This window comes from Rhinolophus sinicus, chromosome 18 (assembly GCF_057876585.1).
Source record: "Rhinolophus sinicus isolate RSI-liver-muscle chromosome 18, RSI-T2T, whole genome shotgun sequence".
NCBI classification, from domain to species: domain Eukaryota; kingdom Metazoa; phylum Chordata; class Mammalia; order Chiroptera; family Rhinolophidae; genus Rhinolophus; species Rhinolophus sinicus.
The window spans coordinates 31,337,150-31,357,882 of NC_142518.1; the positions used below are offsets into that span (position 1 = coordinate 31,337,150).

General features: G+C 37.8%; 1 non-coding gene across 2 annotated transcripts in view; it reads left to right on the forward strand.

Moving 5' to 3' along the window:
* LOC109455926 (uncharacterized) overlaps window positions 1–20,733 on the forward strand; it is a 247,327-nt gene that overhangs the window by 219,171 nt on the left and 7,423 nt on the right. For both annotated transcript variants that reach the window (XR_016019990.1, XR_012493410.2), the window contains exon 4: window positions 20,307–20,457. This is a non-coding gene — a transcript (uncharacterized LOC109455926). The remainder of the gene's footprint in view (window positions 1–20,306; window positions 20,458–20,733) is intronic.

The window sequence follows — 20,733 nt, forward strand, 5'->3', positions numbered from 1 at the left end:
GTTTCCTAGCTGAGGCCCCTGGCATCAGAGAGCAGAGACAAGCCAAACCCACTGGTGTCCTTTGTGAATTCTTTGTGAGCTATAATAAAACACTAGCTGTTTTATGCCACTAACTTTGGGGTGGCTTGTTATATCGCAATACATAACCAAAATAGATAATACCTACATTAATAAGAAAGGGATAGATAAGTATGAATCAGGTTTTAAAGCAAACACACACACATACTCCCTCACATTAAAACACCAACCAGTAAAGCTTTTTATAGATTTTCCCCATTCGGGTTATTACCTCTTAGAGAATGAATTTTCCACAAAATTTCAGCACATAACATCAAAAATATTCAAAGCTCTAGAGGCTGCTACTGTGAGTCATCATGATGCAGTCTGGGTAGAACTAGCAAAGACTGCCTTTTATTTTTATGAAAAGGGATATGTTTATTTCAGAAATGCAGGATTGGTGTGCAATTTGAAAATAAACGCTATTCACTGTACTGACAGAATAAAGGAGAAAATTATGAGTATCTCAAAATGCATCAAAATCATTAAATACAACATCCATGATAAAAAAAAAAATTCTTGGAAAGCTTCAAACAGAAGTGGGTTTCCTTAAAGTGACACCTACTAAAACCCTATAGCAAACATCATACACAATGACGCAATATTAAAGGCTTTGAAACTAACAAGACCAGGATATCCACTCTCACTATTTAATCACTATTGTAATGTAGCCAGCACAATAAGGCAAAAAAGAATTAATGAGAATGCATAGCATCTAGCAAGGAAGACATAAAACCATCACTATTTGTTAGCAGCATGACTACATGTGGAAAGCTGTGTATGTGGAAAGTCAGCAAGGTGCAGCAAAAAAATGTCAAAACACAAAATTCATGGCATTTTTACATGTCATCAAACAGTAATTAGAAAATGAAACTTTAAGAGAAATCATTTATATTGGCATCAAAAATACTAAACACAGAAAATAAATCTACCATAGTTGTACAAGAATTCTACAGAGAAAGCTATAAAATCTATTACATTATTAATAGAAATGCATGGAAACCTAGACTGAAAAATTTACGATTGCAAGGATTACAATTTTCCACAAATCAGCTAAACTTAAGCATCTACATATTGTGTCTATAAGGGCAGATGGGCTAGCTTGTTCTTTTTTCCTAATATTGATTTTAATATTTAAAGTTACTAGTGCCATTACTGAGAATATTAAGATGCTTTCATGTTGAAATGATTAAAATGACATTTGGAATAATAAATGACGTGTAATGCACAAATAGCCCCCAACACCTTTTTTCTTTTTTAAAAGTATAAAAATTATAAGCAACTATAATGGAAAGTCTTCTGAGGCATTCTTCTGGGAGACTCAGGGCTGAGGCTAGAAACAGGGCCAGTAGGTCCCAGTGTAACGGTGACCCTATCTGTATCTTCTATTTTTGAAATTTAAACCTCTGATGTAATTCGATTTGACAGTTGTTTGGCTTAGGACTTCTTCAAAGTTTTTTTCTTCCATTCTTTGCTTCCCTCTTCTTGCCTCCCGCCCCCCCCAAACCTCTATGACTCTGTTTACTGTGCATTTACTATGCATACCAGTTTCAATATTTCTGTTTACTTTGGACCAGTGTGCACACCTGGCCCAGTAACTTGGGAGGGGTTTTTTGCATCTGTATGGGGTTCACTTCTGACCCTGGGGCAGAATAGCCTCTAGGAAGCACCTTTTCCTGAAATTGCCTGGCCAACTACTCCTTCCTTTGTTCTGCCCCTCCTCGCATGCCTCTGAATCCTTTTGGTGGTATTAAGTGCAGGAAAGCAGTCCTAGTGACAGGGAGTCCACTGTCTTCCTGCTGACATTTTGAAATAAAACCTGCTTTTCTTTCCACCAACCTCGCCTGTAGAGTTTTGGCTTTTGTGTGGCGAGCAGCCGGACCTTTTGCACCGTGACACTAGGACATGGTGATCTACAAAGAGACTCGAAAACTCACCACCCACCTAGAAGGATGCAGAACTCCCGCCCCCAATAAAAGAAAGGGAAGTCGAACTACTCTGAAACTCAGTATTAATTTTCTCCCTAATTGTTCAAAAGTAAAGATGACTGTTACAATAAGTCTTTATATTTTGGCAGGGATAATTTGCCACAGTTGTCTGATTTTGAACCCAAATATTGTTACGCATTTAGGGCAGAGCTCCAAATGTATCGAGCTTGCTTCTCCCCTTTGCCAAGGTTGCACCAGGTCCTTTTCAAACCATCTGAATGCCAATTTTCCAGCAGTGTAGGTCACACACAGAGCAGTGCTTCTTGGTTTTGTAATCAGAATACAAAGGTACCATCCTGCCCCAGGAGCGAGCCCGTATGATGCTGAAGGTTAGCCTAGCCCAAGCCTTGGCAAGGAGCCCCGTCAGGTGTAATGGTAGGCCAGCCTGCTGGAGAAGAGCATTCCATAAGCACAAGTTCACCAACCCACCATAACTCCCAAGGCAAAGCTCCATGGAAGAGCTTGGCAGGTTTCTCTCGCTGTCCTCACCTCAGTGTACCCCAAAGCAGTAGGATGGACTGTGCTTCCTTGAGCAAAAGGGTCTAAGTTAGCTCTGGAATAACCCTGGCGTAGAGATGGAGAAAACTCCACTTCCTCCCCGCTCCACACACACCCTCATCAGCCTCTCATTTGCCACTGGAATAACTTTTTTCCTGCCTTCCTGTGGGTAGTTTGAACATTGTTTAGAATTCCATTTGGATTTTTCTACAGTGCTCGGTGAGTGTATCTCTTTATATAGCACTTTTAGTGGTTGCTGTAATAATTACAGACAGTCCCCAACTTACGATGGTTCAACTTAGGATTTTTCGACTATACGATGATGAGAAGCATATTTTACCAAATACATATTCAGTAGAAACTATACTTCAAATTTTGATCTTTTCTTGGGCTGGCAATATGCAGTAAGACACTCTTGTGATGCTGGGCAGCTGCAGCTCTCAGTCAGGCACTGGATCGTGAGGGCAAACAACTGATACTCTACAGTGTACTGTGTTGTGCGTTTTTTGGATATTGTGTTCTGAGCACATTTAAGGTGTGCTAGGCTAGGCTATGATGTATTAAATGCATTTAAAACTTACGATGGGTTTCTTAGGACATACTCTATTGTAAATTGAGGAGCATCTGTACATTATATACATAATTATCAGTCTACTGGTGTCAATATTTTACCAATCGAGTGAAGTGTAGAAACCTTACTTTTTTGTGTGACTCTACCCTCCATTTATAATATAATTGTCTTACATATTTCGTCTACATACATTGAGAACTACATAAGCCAGTGTTAAAATTTTTGCTTCAATCGTCAAACATGATTTAGAAAACTCAAAAAGAGAATGAGGATCTATTTTGTTTATCCATATTTTTGCTCTGTCGCTTTTTCTTTTTTTCTGATGGGCTAAGATTTCTTTTTATCATTTTATTTCTCTTTAGAGAACCTCCTTTTGTCATTCATAAGGGTAGATCTTCTGCCAATAAATTCTCTTAGTTTTCTTATCATCAGAGAATGTCTTGATTTCCTCTTCATTCCTGAAGGATATATTTGCTAGCTATACAATTCTGCATTGAAAGTTGTTTTCTTTCATCGCTTGAAAAATGTTGTTCCATTTCCTTCTGGCCTCCATGGTTTCTGATGAGAAGAAACCTGCTATCGTTCAAATTGTTTTTCCCCTATAGGGAGTGTCCTTTCTCTCTGGCTGCTTTCAAGATTTTTTTATTTTTTATTTTTGTCTTAAATTTTCAGAAGTTTGACTATGATGAGCCTGGTATGGATTTCTTTAGGTTTATCCTACTTGCTCAGTTTCTTGTATCTATAGGTTTATGTCTTTTGTCAAATTTGGGGAAATGTTTAGCCATTATTTCTTTGAATACTATTTCATCTCTGCCTTCTTACTCCTCTCCTTCTGAGTCACCCATGATCTGTATATTAGTTTTTTTGATAGTTTTACATATCTCTGAAACTCTGTTCATTTTTCTTTTCAGTCTATTTTCTCTCTGTTGTTCAAATTGGGTAATTTTTATTCTATCCTCAAATTTTCTGATTCTTTCCTCAGTCCTCTATATTCTGCTATTGAGTCTATGCATTAATTTTTGTATTTCAATTATTGCAATTTTCATTCTAAAATTTCCATTTGGTTCTTCCTTGTATCTTGGATTTCTTTGTTGATACTTAAAAAGAAAAATTTGCAAGCATGTTTGTAATTGTCCATTGAAGCACTTTATGACAGTGGGTTTAATATCTTTATCAGATAATTCTAACAATTCTGTCATCTTGGTTGTCTTTTCTCATATATATTGAGATCTTCATGGTTCTTGGTATAACAAGTGATTTTTGATTGAAACTGGGACATTTGGGACATGATGTTATAAGATTCCAAACTTTATTTAAACCTGTGTTTTAGCAGCTTCCTCTAAAGCGGATCAGGCAGGGGAAGTATGGACGATGCCCCACTACTGCCAGGTGGGGGTAAAAGTCCAATTTCTCTACAGGGCCTTTGTTGACTTGTGTGGGAGGGTGTGCTCCTCATTACTGCCAGGCAGGGGTAGAAGTTCAGGCTCCCCACTAGGCTTCCACTGATACCCAAGCTGGCTGGGAGGGTTAAAGGTGGTTCTTACTGCGTCCATGGACGCCATGGTAGGCGTGGCCTAAGAAGCACTGAATGGCGGTGAAAGTCCTGACCTTCCACTAAGTCTCCTCTGACACCACCCCAGAGAGGAGAGGGAGGGGCATCTTGTTATTGCCTGGTGGGTGTGGAAGCCCAGGCTCCCCATGTGGTTTCCAGTGGCACCAAGCCGTGGGGAGCTCCTTACGACAGGGATGTAAGTCCTGCCTTCTCACTCAACCTTCTCTGATACCACCTGGGGAGGGGGGAGGGGGATTTGGGGCACATCCTTACAGTCTGGCAAGGGTGGGAGGACAGCTTCCCCTCTTGGCCTTTAGAGGCATAGGGGGCCACAGTTTTCTCCTGTGGTGTTTGGCTGGAAATGCAGACTTTTCATCAAAGCTTTTGTTGCTGCTGTTCTTGTTGTTTTTATCTGTGCTTGTTGATATTTATGGGTTGCTGGCTTCTCAAGCACCCAGTGGCCGAGACGTGAGACTAAAAGAAAACTCCAGGAATTTACCACTATATTGTTGCTTGGGACCTGAGGCCCCTAACTGGTCTGCCTTTTTCTCTCTACTTTCCAGAGTTTTATTAGGTTTATTTTACATATAAAGTCTAGGGGAAAATCCATTTACTCCATTTTCCCAGAAATGGAAGTCCCGAATTTTGATATTTAGCCATAGCCAGGGAATTATTATTCCACTGCTCTGTATTTGGGTTTGGTGGGCCTTTTCTATTGTAAGAGAATCCACGTGTGAGTGGGGAACAGACTTAGAAAATAAATTACTGGATTGAAAAAAACTCTTGAAAAGATAAGCCCCTGCCAAAATTTTTTGTCTCCCTGCTGTCAAGATTATGTAAGACAACATATATCCAGGTTTTTTTGGAAGGTGATGAACCCATCTGGATGTTTCTGTGCATATTTTTATTGAGGTATATAGTTTTTCATATGTTTAGTTTTTATATTAATTATGTATAATTACATTTCATATCCAGGAAATCATCGGCACAATTAATATAGTGACCATATCTATCACTCTCAAAATTTTCCTGGTGCCCCTTTATTATTCCTCCCTTCAGTCCCTCCCCACCCACCCTTGCCCCAGGCAACCACTGATCTGCTTTTAGTCATTATAGGTTATTTTGCAATTTTTAGAATTTTGTATAAATGTAATCATACAGTATATACTCATTATTATCTGGCTTCTTTTGCACAGCATAGTTTGCAATTCATCCATATTGTTGCATGTATCAATAATTCATCCCTTTTATTTTTGAGTACTATTCCATCGTATGGATACACCACAATTTATTCACCTGTTGATGGACATCTGGGTTGTTTCCAATTTTTGGCTATTACAGATAAAGCTCCTATGAATAGACACGTGCAAATCTTTGTATGTATATATGCTTTCTTTTCTCTTGGGTAAATATATAGGAGTAGAAAAGCTGGATCATAAGGTAGGTGTATGTTTAACTTTTAAGAAACTACCAAATATTATACCACTTTACGTTTCCACCAGCAATGTATGAGAGTTCCAGTTCCTCTGCATCCTTGCCAATAATTGGTATAGTCAATGTTTTTCATTTTTGCTATTCTGATAGGTATGTAGTAGTATCTTGTGGTTTTGATTTGCATTTCCCTAATGATAATAATGATATTTAGCATCTTTTAAAGTGTTTTTTGTCATTTACATATCTTTTTTGGTGAAATGTTTGTTCAAATCATTTGCCCCAACTTTACTGGATTGTTTGTTTCCTTATTACTGAGTTTTGAGAATTTTTTATATATCTTAGACACAAATCTCTTATAAAATATATGCTTTATAATTAAAAATAGAAGTACGATATTACCCAGCAATTCCACTTCTGGGTATGGGCCAAAAAAAAAAAACTTTGAAAGCAGGGACTCAAAGAGATATTTGTACACCCATGTTCATAGCAGCGTTATTCACAATAGCCAAAAAGCAGACACAACCCACTGTCCATCCATGAATGAATAAAAAAATGTGCTCTATCCACACAATGGAATATTATTCAGCCTTAAAAACGAAAGAAATTCTGACACATGTTGCAACATGGATGAATCTTGAGAACATTATGCCGAACAAAATTAAGCCAGTCACAAAAAAAACAAATACTGTATGATTCAACTTATATTAAGTCCCTAGTGTAGTCAAATTCACAAAGACAGATAGTAGACTGGTAATTGCCAGGGACCAGGGGGAGAGGAAAATGGGGAGTTGCTTAATGGGTATAGAGTTTCAGTTTTGCAAAATGAAAAGAGCTCTGGAGATTAGTCATACAACTATATGAATGTACTTAACACTATTAAACTGTACACTTAAAAATGGTTAAGATGGTAAATTTTATGTTATCTGAATTCTGCCACTGAAAGATGTGTGTTTTATAAATATTTTTCCCCAGTCTGTGGCTTGTCTTTTCATTCTCTTGTGTCTTTCAAAGGACAAAAGGTTTTAATTTTGATAAAGTCCAATTTTTCATTTTTCATTTCGGGAGGGATTATTCTTTTGATGTTGTATCTAAGAAATCTTTACCTAACCCCAGGTCACATTTCCCTGCCTCTCTAAATGCCTGGTAGTCTTTAATTTGGATGCCATACATTGTGAATTTCACTTTGTGGGTGCTGGATATTTTTTCAGAAATTTTATTGGGGAATATTGGGGGTCATTGTGCTTCTCCAGGGCCCATCAGCTCCAAGTCATTGTCCTTCAATCCAGTTGTGGAGGGTGCAGCTCAGCTCCAAGTCCAGTCGCTGTTTTCATAGCTTACCATCCCATGTGGGAATTGAACCGGCAACCGACAACCTTGTTGAGAGCTCGTGCTCTAACCAACTGAGCCATCCGGCTGCCTCTGCTGGATATTTTGTATTCCTATACATATTCTTAAGCTTTGTTCTGGGGTGCAGTTCATCTACATGCACATATTTTTATCCTTTTGGGTCTTACTGTCAAGATTTGTTAGGTGGGTCTGAAGCAATTATCAGTCTAGGACTAATAATTCCCCATTACTGAGGCAAGACTTTCCTGAGTACCTAAATTTCTTATAGGCTGTATATACTGTGTTTCCCGGAAAATGAGACCTAGCCGGATAATCAGTTCTAATGCGTCTTTTGGAGCAAAAATTAATATAAGACCAGGTATATAATATAGTATAATATAATATAATATAATATAATATAAACCACATCTTATATTAATTTTTGCTCCAAAAGACACATTAGAGCTGAGTGTCCGGCTAGGTGTTATTTTCGGGGAAACACAGTAGTTGCCTTTTATTGAGGTATTTAAACTATTTACATGTAATGTAATTTTTATATGGTTAGGCTTGCGTCCAACATCTTGCTATATATTTTCTCTCTGTCCCTGTTTTGTTGCTCCCATTTCTTCTTTTTCTGCGTTTTTTTGGGGAGGGTGGGTCTTCATTGAGTATTTTACATGATTCCATTTTATCATATTTGTTAGCTAATAGCAGAAGAGGAAGTCAAAGAGTCAAAGCAGGAGAGGAACTGACTGTGCTGTTGCTTCCTGAAAAATGGAGGGGCCATGTGTTAAGGAATGTGGGTGGTCTCTAGGAGCTGAAAGTGACTCCAGGAAACCCAAACCTCAATTCAACAAGCACAAGAAACTGGTCTGTCAAAAAGAATTAGCTTGGAAGTGGATAACCCCCAGAACTGCCAGACAAGGACTCTGCCTGGCCAACAACTTAATTTTAGCTTGTGACACCGTGAGCAGAGAACTGACCCATGCGGTGCCTGACTTCTGAACTATAGGACTATGAGCTAATAAATGGACATTGTTTTAAGCTGCTAAATTTGTGGTAATTTGTTATGCCACAATAGTAAATAGCTACAGATATATATATACTTTTAATTTTAGTGGTTGTCTTAGGGTTTATAGTACACATATTAAACTTATCAATCTACCTTTAAGTGATATTATACCACTTAATATAGTATAAGAACCTTACAATAGTATACTTCCATTTCTTTCCACTTGGCCTTTATGCTATTGTTGCCAAGCATTTAACATTTATAGTGGGGGTGCCAAAAACATGTATACAATGGACACTTTGTTCAACGTTGCTCAAGCAGTAGTTTGCCGTAGTCAAAAATGTCTGGATGCTGATGATAACCACTTTGAGCTCCGCTTGTAATTGTGAAAGTCCAATGTGACTTGTATTCATCTTTTGTTATCGGTATATATTGAGTATTACAATTTTAATACAGTTTTCCCTTCTTAAAACGTGCATACATTTTTTGGGCACCCTTTGTATATGTTACAAACCATGTCATACATTGTGATTATCTTTGTTTAAACCGTCAATTATCCTTTTAAGACATTTATATAAGAAGAAGAAATCTTATATATTTACCCATGTAGTTACTTTTCTGGTGCTCTTTATTCCTTTGTGTAGATTTTTATCTGATATTACTTTCCTTCTGCCTAAAGGACTTCCTTTAACATTTCTTTTTTCTTTTTCTTTTCTTTTTTTTTTTAGATGTTATTGGGGAAGGGAAACAGGACTTTATTGGGGAACAGTGTGTACTTCCAGGACTTTTTTTTTTCCAAGTCAAGTTGTTGTCCTTTCAGTCTTAGTTGTGGAGGGCGCAGCTCAGCTCCAGGTCCAGTTGCCATTTTTCTAGTTGCAGGGGGCGCAGCCCACCATCCCTTGCGGGAGTCGAACCGGCAACCTTGTGGTTGAGAGGACACGCTCCAGCCAACTGAGCCATCCGGGAGCTCAGCGGCAGCTCAGCTCAAGGTGCCGTGTTCAATCTTAGTTGCAGGGGGCGCTTCCCACCATCCCTTGCGGGACTCGAAGAATTGAACTGGCAACCTTGTGGTTGAGAGCCCACTGGCCCATGTGGGAATTGAACCGGCAGCCTTCGGAGTTAGGAGCATGGAGCTCTAACTGCCTGAGCCACTGGGCCGGCCCTCCTTTAACATTTCTTGTACTGTATATGTGCTAGTGATGAAGTTTGGAATATTTTGTATATTATGTGTTCAAATATTTTTTCTGTCCTTTCCTCCTTTCAGAGGCTCCAATTACCATATTTTAGACCACTTGAAGTTATCAAACATCTCACTGATGCTCTTTTAATTATTAAAAATTCCTTTTTCTCTATGTGTTTAATTTTGGATAGTTTCTATTACTCTGTCTTCAAATTCACTAATTTTTTCTTCTCCAAAATCATAAAGGGCACCTATAAAAGAAACCTACAACTAACAGTATAGTTAATGGTGAAGTATTGACTATTTTCTCCTTAAAAGCAGGAACAAGGTAAGAATGCCATTCTCATCACTTCTGTTCAACATTGTATTTGAAGCCTGATCCAGTGCAACAAGGCAAGGAAAATAAAAGGCAAACAGACTAGAAAGAAAACAGTAAAACTGTCTCTATTTGCAGATGACATGATTGTTTATTTAGAAAACCTTAAGAAATATACACAACTACTACCTAATTTTTCAGTCATAGAATACAAAATTAATTTTTAAAAACTCAATTATATTTTTATATGCTGTCAGCAAACAATTGCAAAAAAAATTAAAAATAAACTCCATGTATGATGTCACCAAAAACCATAAAATACTTAGGAATTAATTTAACGTATGCAAGACCTCTGTACTAGAAAACATTTTTGAGATAAATTAAAGAAAAACTAAATATATGGGAAGATAGATCATGTCCATGAATTGAAAGACTCAATATTGTTAATCTGTCACTTCTCCTTAAATTGATCTATAGATTCAATGCAGCAGTTATTTTTGTAGACATTGAAAATCTAGTTCTAAAGTGTATATGGAAATATAGAGGACCTAGACTATCCAAAGAATTTGAAAGGGAAGAACAAAGTTTGATAATTTATACTACCTAATTTTAAGGCTTATTGTAAAGCTGTGCTAATCAAGAGAGTATGGCACATAAATTGACGAATAGAATAGAGAGCTAGAAATACCCATAGACCCACACTTATATAGCCATTTGATTTTTTACAAAAGCACCGAAGCAATCCAATAGGGAAAGGAAAGTTTATGCAACAAATGACGCTGTGACAACTGGGTCTCCATATGGAAACATATGAATGTCAACTTCTACCTCACACCATACACAAAAATTAATCTGAGATGGATCATACACCTAAATGTAGGGGGTAAAACCATGTGTTTTTAAAAGGAAAACTTACAAGAATATATTCATGATTTGGGATAGGTAAAGTCGGCCTACAGGTCACAGAAAGCAGTACAACAAAAGAAAACATTGATAGATTACATCAAAATTTAAAACTCTGCTCATCAAAAGACACCATTAAGAATATCGACAGCATGGGCTGGCCAGTTAGCTCAGTTGGTTAGAGCGTCGTGCTAATAATGCCAAGATTGTTGGTTCGATCCCCCCATGGGCCACTGTGAGCTGTGCCCTCCTTAAAAAGAAAAAAAAAAAGAATATTGACAGCAAGGCTGTCATTTAGAATTGAAGGACAGATAAGGAGCTTCCCAGACAAGAAAAAGCTGCAGGAATTCATCACCACCAAACCAGTATTACAAGGAATCTTAGAGGGACTCCTTTAAGATAGAAGGGGGGTTAAGGATGGGTGAAAGGGGAAGGGATTAAGAAGTACAAATTTGTCATTATACTACAGTAGTCATGGGGATGAAGGGTATAGCATAAGGAATATAGTCAATAATATTGTAATAACTAGGTATGGTGCCCGATAGGTACTAGATCTATCAGGGTGATAGATGGGAATGGGGTTGGGGCAGGGTGGAAAAGGTGAAGGCATTAAGAAATATAAATTGATGGTTAATACACCATGGGGAATATAATCAACAATGTTGTAAAGATCATGTAAGGTGCCAGATGGGCACTGGACTTATCAGGGGGATCACGTCATAGACTGTAGATGCCAGACCACTGTGCTATACACCTGAAGAGCTGAAGTAGAATAATACTGAATGTCAACTATAACTAAATATATAGGTACATATAGTCACAGGATGTGGAGTATAACATAGGGAAGATAGTCAAAGGTATTGTAACAGCTATATAAGATGTCAGAGGGGTAGTAACTTGGAGGGTGGGTTATCACTTCATAAGGGGTTTAAATGACTATTTCGTTACTTTGTACACCTGAAACTAATAATAAAAAAAAGGAATATTGAAAGGCAATTTACATACTGGGAAAAAATATTCAGAGAATGTATATCTGATGAATGACTGCTATACAAGAAATATGAAGATTTCTATAACTCAGTAATAAAAAAACAACCCAACTTAAAATGGACAAAAGATTTGAACAGATCCTTCTCAAAAGAAAATAAACAAATGGCCAGTTATCAGATGAAAAAATGACCGAGGTCATTAGTCATTAGAGAAAAACAAATTAAAGCCACAATGAAATACCTCTATACACCTATTGGAATGGCTGTATTAAAATGACTGACAACCCCAAATGTTGGTGAGGATGTAGAGCAACTGGAACTCTCAAACCCTGTTGGTGAGAATGTAAAATTGTACAAGAACTTTGGGAAAAGATCTGGCATATATGCATTGGCTTCTTTCTTTTTGACTTCTATTTACTACTCCATAGAGTATGCCATAGTTTATGTATTCCCTAGTAGAAATTTAAGTTGCTTAAACTTTTTTACTATTAAAAATTACTCTCCAAAAAACCTGGGACAAATTACCTATAAAAAGACTAATTTTAAAAAATATTATGTATCAATGCCTGATTCCCCACACTCCTGCCAACACTGGATATTATCAATCTTTTTCATTTTTATCTCTCTGATGGGTGAAAAATGTTTTGCATTTTCCCGAGAGTTGTTGAGGTTAAGAGTCTCTTAATATTTTATTGGCCATGTATGGTTTTTCTTTTGTGAATTGCCTTTTCATATTCTTTGCTCTCTTTTCTATTGGATTCATCTTTTTCTAGTTGATTCTTTATATATTCTGGATACAATCTTTTGTCAGTTATCATGATAAAAATATAAAAATATTGTCTCCTAGTTTGTGGCTTACAGTTTCAATGTGTTTATAGTGCCCTTTGATTAACCCAAGTTTTAATTTAAGTGTATTCTAATGTATAAGCTTTTCAGGCCGGCCCAGTGGAGCTCTGTGCTCCTAACATCAGAAGGCTGCCGGCTGATTCCCACATGGGCCAATGGGCTCTCAACCACAGGGTTGCCGGTTCGACTCCTGCAAGGGATGGTGGGCTGTGCCCCTTGCAACTAACAACGGCAACTGGACCTGGAGCTGAGCTGCGCCCTCCACAACTACGACTGAAAGAACAACAACATGACTTGGAAAAAGTCCTGGAAGTACACACTGTTTCCCAATAAAGTCCTGTTCCCCTTCTCCAATAAAATCTTTTTTTTTAATGTATAAGCCTTTCTTTACAGTTTGTACTCTTTATGTCTTATTTAAGATTTTTTCTATTATCACAAGATCATAAAGATATTCTATTATCTCCTAAAAAAGTTTTCCAGTTATTTTTTTCTCTGCAGACATGTAATCTGTGTAAGAAAACAGGATGACATCATGCATACTATTTTATAACCTGTTGTTTTGTCATTTAGCAATGTATTTTGAACATCTTTTCATGTGAATAAATGTTTCACTAGTGTTGTGGGTGGGGTTTCCCAGGAAACAGACCCAGACAGAGATTGGTGTGCAGGAAGTTTATTAGGTAGTGTTTTCAGTATCAACATGTATGGGGGAAGGAAATAAAGTAGGATTAGACAGGAGGGCAATCTGGGCAATGGTGCTAGAGCAACGAGGGATTCAACTTTGTAGCTTAGAGGACCCTATAACGTCCCAAATTGAAGAAAGAAGGCTGGGCTTTTATACTTCCATGTTGTTAGATGTGGGCTGTCCCCTGGGGAAGGGGACATTGGGCAAGGCAGCTGACTTCAACAGAGTATAATTGTCATGCAGGGTTTCTGGTCCCGCTCCCCATATAAGAACGCAGGACATGGTGAGGCCAAAAAGGAACACCCACGGAGCCATAGATAGGGGAGTCATACCACTATATTCTTGATGGTGGCTGGGTTGGAGACCCAGGAAGCAGGAGCCGCAATCTGCCTGTCTGCTTCTCTGCCAACCAACCCACCCCCTAGTGTAGCCACGGCAGTTATCTTAGTGGCTAATGGCTAACTGGTTACAGCTGATGGCCAACTAGCCACAACTGTGGCTATCTACTACTCGAGCCAGCACCTTTCCACGTAAGGCCGAGAGCCTGGAAACTGCTCTCTGGGACTGTCCCCAAAATAATTCCTGGAAATAGCTGGCAGATGAAGGCTGTCAGCTTGTAGCACTCCCCATAGCTGGGACTCCTAAAGGCTTATGTGGGGACAGAATCCCAGAGAGCAGTTTCCAGGCTCAAGGTCTCACGTGGAAAGGTTCTGGCTCGGGTAGTAGATGGCTGTCAGCTGTGGCTAATTGGCCGTAAGCTGTAACCAGTTAGCCAATTAGCCCCTGATATAACTGCCCTGGATGGGCTGGTTGGTGAGTTGAGTCGGGAGTTGAGAGTGAGTCGGTTGGTTGGTAGGCAGAGAGGCGGACAGCGGGTTGCAGGTCGTGTGACTCCAGACTCCAGTGAAACTATAGGGCCACCAGTGAGACTATAGTGGTATGACTCCCCTACCTATGGCTCCGTGGGTGTTCCTTTTTGGCCTCGCCATATCCTGTGTTCTTATGTGGGGAGCGGGACTAGAGGCCCGGCAGGCCACCCTGCACAACAGCTTATCTGAGCAGCAAATCGCAGCATCTACCATAGACAGGGAAACTTGACTCGGAATGGCAGAAAACCCGGCTGTGGGGACAGAGCCAGGAGTGCAGTTTCCAGGCTCTCGCCCTCACGTGGAAAGGTGCTCACTCGTGTAGTAAATGGCCATCAACTGTCATTGGATGGCCATCAGCCGTGGCTAGTTGGCCATCACTTGTGACCAGTGAGCCATTGGCCACTAATATAACTGCTGTGACTACGCTAGAAGCAAATTGGGGCTAGCAAGAAGATGGTGGCTGAGCTAGCAAGCGCGGATTGCAGTTAGCAAGTGGGGTTCGTTGGTTGGCAGAGACAAGTGGACAGCAGGTTGCGGATAGTGTGGCTCCTGCTTCCTGTGTCTCCAACCCAGCCGCCAGTGAGACTATAGCGGTATGACTCCCCTATCTCTGGCTCCGTGGGTGTTCCTTTTTGGCCTCACCGTGTCCTGCGTTCTTATGTGGGGAGCAGGACCGGAGACCCTGCATGATACCGGCTGACCCTTGCTTAATAAATAGGAGTCAGTCTCACTTAAACAGAAAGTCCACAGTAGGTGATTGCTGGCATCAACCATATCTGTCTTTTTTATCAGGAAAGCAAAAACGTTCCCAGAAGTCCCCAGACTTCCTCTTATATGTAATTGGCCTGAATTGGATCACAGGTTCATCCGTAGGTGCAGGGGAAGCTGGGAAAGTGAGAACGGGATTGTCATGATTTTGTGCCTGGAGCAATGAACACAGCTGCCCTGAACAATCTCTGGGTTCTGTTAGCATGGAAGAAAAGGGGAAAGGATATTAGACATGTGAATAACAAAGCTGGCCATAAATAGACTTCTACAGAATGATTTTGAATGATTGCATATGGATATAACTTGCTGAAACAGTCTCCATATTGCTGGACATTTGTTTTCCAGCTTTTTGCTATTATCCACTATGCTGCAATAAACATCCTTGTAATTTTTCTCTGCTCATATCCTCAATTATTTCTTCAGGATGAAATGCTACGTATGTAATTGCTAGGCACAGGGAATGTACCTTTTAAAGAATTTTGATGCAGATTACCAGGAGGTACCTTAAAAAGGCTCTAAAAATGTATTTTACCTGAGCAGTGAAGGAAGAGGCCTATCCTTACTGACACTGGATAGTAAGTGTCATTGATTTTCATCAGTTTTGTAGTCTTTAAAAAGTACCTACTTTTAATTTGCATTCTGTATTGATTTTTATTGGCCATATTTGCTAATTTTTGCATTGTGGTCCAAAAAAATGTAGTGCTTTGAACTGTTTCAGCTTTCTGAAAAGTATTGAGATATAATCAGTATTTTGCTATTGTGCTGTGAAGGTTAATTCCAGCAGGCCTGTGTTGTTTTGCTGGTCAAGGCAGGAAACTTACTGATTAATAGTGTTTTCTTCTAAGGTGAGTCTGAGGAATTTCAGGGCATTTCAACCCAGTTAGAATTGTTTATTGGTAACAATGAAACTGAAGATTTGCAGGTGGTCTTGGTGTTACTGACCCCTACCTCCATACCTGGAGGTCTCTGCTTTTAAGTCTCTTTACATTTCAGGAAAATGGCTGGGTGTTAAGAATACCTAAATATATATTCATAATTAGTATTTGCAGTAGCAGCAGAAGAGCTATGCAAAAGTACTTTATAACATGAATATTTTTATGACCTATAAATTGCACTCTGTATAAATGCCAAAAATATTTTTTAAAATATCACTCAGAAAAGAAAAAGGAGAAAAAGATCATTTTGCTAATTAATCCAATGAAGAATGATGGCATGAATTTAGAAACATATATCATAGCTACCTTATTGGGAAACACGGCGGTGCTGTTTTCAAAACATTTATTGAATATGTCGTCCATGAATAATCTCTTAACTCCAGTTTATATTTTCTTAGTGAAGAAGAGTTAACAGCTATTATTATGGTAAAAAAAAAAATCATAGTGCTACAAATCCAACAAAATAACCTGAATATTTTACTATCTCCAAATATATTAATACATTGTACTAAAAAATGGCTGGAATAATTGTTATTGCATTTTAGATGACTCTGGTGTAATCATTGCACTTTATAATTTTTTTTATTTTTTTTTTAAATTTTATTTTATTAAATTTATTGGGGTGACAATTGTTAGTAAAGTTGTGGTATATATACACAATGGAATACTATTCGGCAGCACTTTATAATTTTTGCACACATTATAATCTTGCATGTAAGTACAAAATATTTACTAGCTCAGAAAAATATTCTATAAGTCCATATGCACTTAAGGTTAAAGATACAGAAAAATAAATTTAAATAGTCAAAAGTGATATTTGATATATTATAGTTTCTAAATTAGTAAGTTACCTTTGAAGTAGAGAGTAATAAAGTAAACTAACAGTATTAAAGGATGATGTGAAAATACATGGCCGTTTACAGAATATACTTAGATATAGCTGTCAAAATAGTAAACACTAAAAAGAATTAGACTACCCAATTCAGATAAGAACACAGAGAAAAAGAGCTCTCTACATAGTAGGTGGAAATATAATGCAGTATAGCTCTTTTGTGAACCAATTTAGCAACACATAAACAGAGCATAAAAATTTTTATTTTTTATTTTTTACTTTTTTTAATTTATTGGGGTGACAATCGTTAGTAAAATTACATAGATTTCAGGTGTACAATTCTGTATTACATCATCTATAAATCCCATTGTGTGTTCACCACCCAGAGTCAGTTCTCCTTCCATCACCATATATTTGTAAAAAGTATTCATACCTTTGACTTAATAAATTTGTATCTATGAGTCTAGTAGTCTAAAATATCTAATAATCCTATATCCAGAAAAGTCTCTATATACAAAGATATTTGTTGCAGTATTATTTATAATGATGAAAATTATAAGCAACTTAGATGTCCAAAAATTGGAGAATTAATAAACAATGAAGCTATTAAATTTTTATTTAAACTACAGTATATATAATGGACTTTAATGAAGCTATAAAAATGGAGTAAGGAAGATCTCTGTGTTGCTATTAGGTTATCTGTAGAGCATGGTTTTTTTCTTTTTGTTTTTTTGTTTGTTTGTTTTTTGAACATGGTTTTACCTGGGGGAAAAAAAGCAAGGTGCAAAAAAGTTGTATAGAAGGGAGTATATTTGGGGAATATCAATATAGGTACATATTTTCTGATATTTTTCAAAACAAAACAATAGAAAGGTAAAGCAAGAACTAATAAAAGTGGTTTCCTAAAGGGGGAGAGAGAGAACGTAGAAAGCACAAAAATGGAAGCTAGACCTCTCTGAATACATCTTGTATATTTTTGCTTTGTGTAAAAGATGGCCCTCAAGAGTCCCCCTCCTGGTTTTTATCCTTGTCAAGTTCCCACCGACAATGGACCAGAATTGGTCTGTGTGACCAATAGATTTTGGCAGAAGTGTTAGTATGTAAATTCCAAGATTAGGCTCTAAACGATAGTGTGGCTTTGGTTTTACTTTCTCTTGGATCACTTGTTTCGGGGGAAGCCAGTTGCCCTGTTGAGTAGTCTCATGTGGTGAGGATCTGAGGTCGGCCAATAGCCACATGGGTAAAGCAACTTGGAAGAAGCAGATCATCCAGTTCCAGGTAAGCCTTGAGATGGCTGCAGCCCCCGCTGACATCTTGACTGCATTTCAGGAGAGACCGTGAGGTAGAACCACCCAACTAAGCCATCCCAGATTTCTGACCCTCAGAAATCACGAGATAATAAATGTTTGTTATTTTAAGCTGTTAATTTTGGTTTAATTTGTTATGCAGCAATAGATCACTAATACACATTGGAACCATAAAATTGTTTAAAATAATTTAAAATCTGAATATAATAAAGGGGGGAAAAGTAGTCTTTAAAAAGCGAAGAAAAACAGAAACAAATGAACTCAAATAACTCTATATCAAGTTGGTGGCAAAACTACACAGAGAATAATTATTTAAAGTGACTTGCAAACACAGAATTTTTATTGTATATGCCTAGTAGGTTGGATCTGAAGGACAAAAAGAACTGAAAATAAATTTTAAATGGCATTTAGTGGTCTAATTATTAGGAATAACATTGGTGGTGTTACCCTGACACTATGTATATAGCAGAATAAAGCAAATAAGTCATTATGTTAATATTACTAAGAACCAAGATTTTATACATGAGAAAAAAAGAGATATAAACACAAAATCAAATAAATTAAGTAAAAATCCTTTAATCGTTAATTTGGATTGGAAGTAGCAGTACTGATTCATAATTTATTTTTCTGTCTCTGAAAATGTCTTTCCTAGCTCTGTGCACTGAAAAGACCTAAAAGAAATGACAATAAATACCCAGCATCCAAACTTGGTGACTAAATATAATTTAAAACAAACAAACACGTAGCATTCCTTAAGAAAATGGCTAATTTCAATTCTGAGGCTGGAAATGTAAAAGATGAACCTGGAATATCCTGTCTTATTAGAAATTAAGGACTACAAGAGTCATATTAAAGGCCTAAGGAACCAACTTTTTAAGGATTTCCACTGGCCCAAGATTGGACAATGTGAGCATCAAAAAGCATTATGACTGCAAAGTAGTATATTTATACCTCAAATATTTAAAACTCTAGGAGTTCATAATGATACTAAAAATAAATAAAACCTCAATGGTCACTTTTTGGAGGCTGCTAGGACACCAATTTATTAATCATAAAACTGGCAAAGAAAGAAAATAAAGTTAAACATTTATCCGGCCTGATTGTATTTCAGAGCATCCAGAATTGATGAGAAAGTTCTTCATCAAAATAATTCAAGCTCTGCAAGAATGACAGAATTGGAAATCACCATTTCATGAAGGAATGGTCTAGGTTATGGAAATGCTTTAATAATCTTGCTCTAAGTGGAAGTTTCATGGTTGCATACTATGTAAATATTCATCAAGCTGTTCACTTAATTTTTGTGCATTTTATTGTAGGTAAAGTATACCTCAATTTAATAATCTTACTTCAATTTAAAAATTATGCTTCAGTTTAAAAAAGATTATTATCGTGGCTTCCAATGAGGTGTAATGGGAAGTACACAACTCCCTATGAATATCCTTGCAAAGCATTGAACCTGAATCTAACCAGGGTTCCAGAGGTAACTACCAGCTTACAGAAAATAAAGAGGAAACAGGAACATGTTAAATGATACTGACAGGATACAACCAGACAAATTTAGAGTATAGCACATTCTAAAAGACATGACGTGATTTCCTTGGCGAATTAATGATATAAAAAAGAAAGGGAAGGGGGAAGGAAGAGCTATAAGATTAAAAGAAACTTAAAGAGACATAGTAATTAAAACAATACCTGGACATTATTTGGGTCTCGATTCAAGGAAACCAACTGTAAAAAGCCATTTTTGAGACAATCAGGAAAATTTGAACACAGACTGGGCATTAGATTATATTAAGGAATTTGTGTTAATTTTATTAGATGTGATAGTGATATTGTGTTCTTAAAGTTCATATCCTTGTAGATACTTAGGTATTTATGGATGAAATTATGTGATTTGTTTTAAAATGCTCCAGGGGAAAAATATGGAGGGGAATAAATGAAACAAGAAAGCCAAAGTAGTAATAACTGTTGAAGCTGAGTGGTAGATAAACTTGGACTCATGAAACTATTCTCTTTATTTTTGTGCATGTTATTCAGCTATTAAGTTATTAAGTTCCAGACTCACCCTTCTATACTCTACCTTTTAATTCTGGGCAAGGGATTCTGTCATCCGCATTTCTGCTTTGCCAGCGGCTCCCTGTTACACTCTGCCTATAGGGGACGCTAGAGGGTCTCGAGACTGCAAGGCTGGAGGAGGACCCAGGAACTCAAACTGTTCTTTCTGTTCCTTCCTGGCAGCTTCCTGCTTCTGTCCGCATCCCCTCGGGAGCATTTCCCCACCCCCCGCACCAACAGCGCCTTTCTGTGTCTACAGTTGAATCCGGTTTGGCATTATCCAACATTCACAGAACCAGCCTCATCGTACCGCCATCAGAAACACCAGCATGAGGTGAGCAGTGCCCCCTCCTCAGGGGCTCTGGGGTTTAGCCCCATGGAGCCCTTTCTCCATGCTTCTAAGTTGTAAGAATTTAGTTCTCTTTCTTTTGTACCCCAGCCCTGGGGGTGGTAGCAGCTTCTTGTGATTACCCTCTTTATGATACGTTAGCGTTCTCTTTTCGCCATTTGAGTTACCTACTTAACAACTTTATGCCTACCTAACATTTTTTTACATGAAATGCTGCCTGTTAGAATAGCTAATGGCGGCTTCTGCCTCGTGACTGGACCC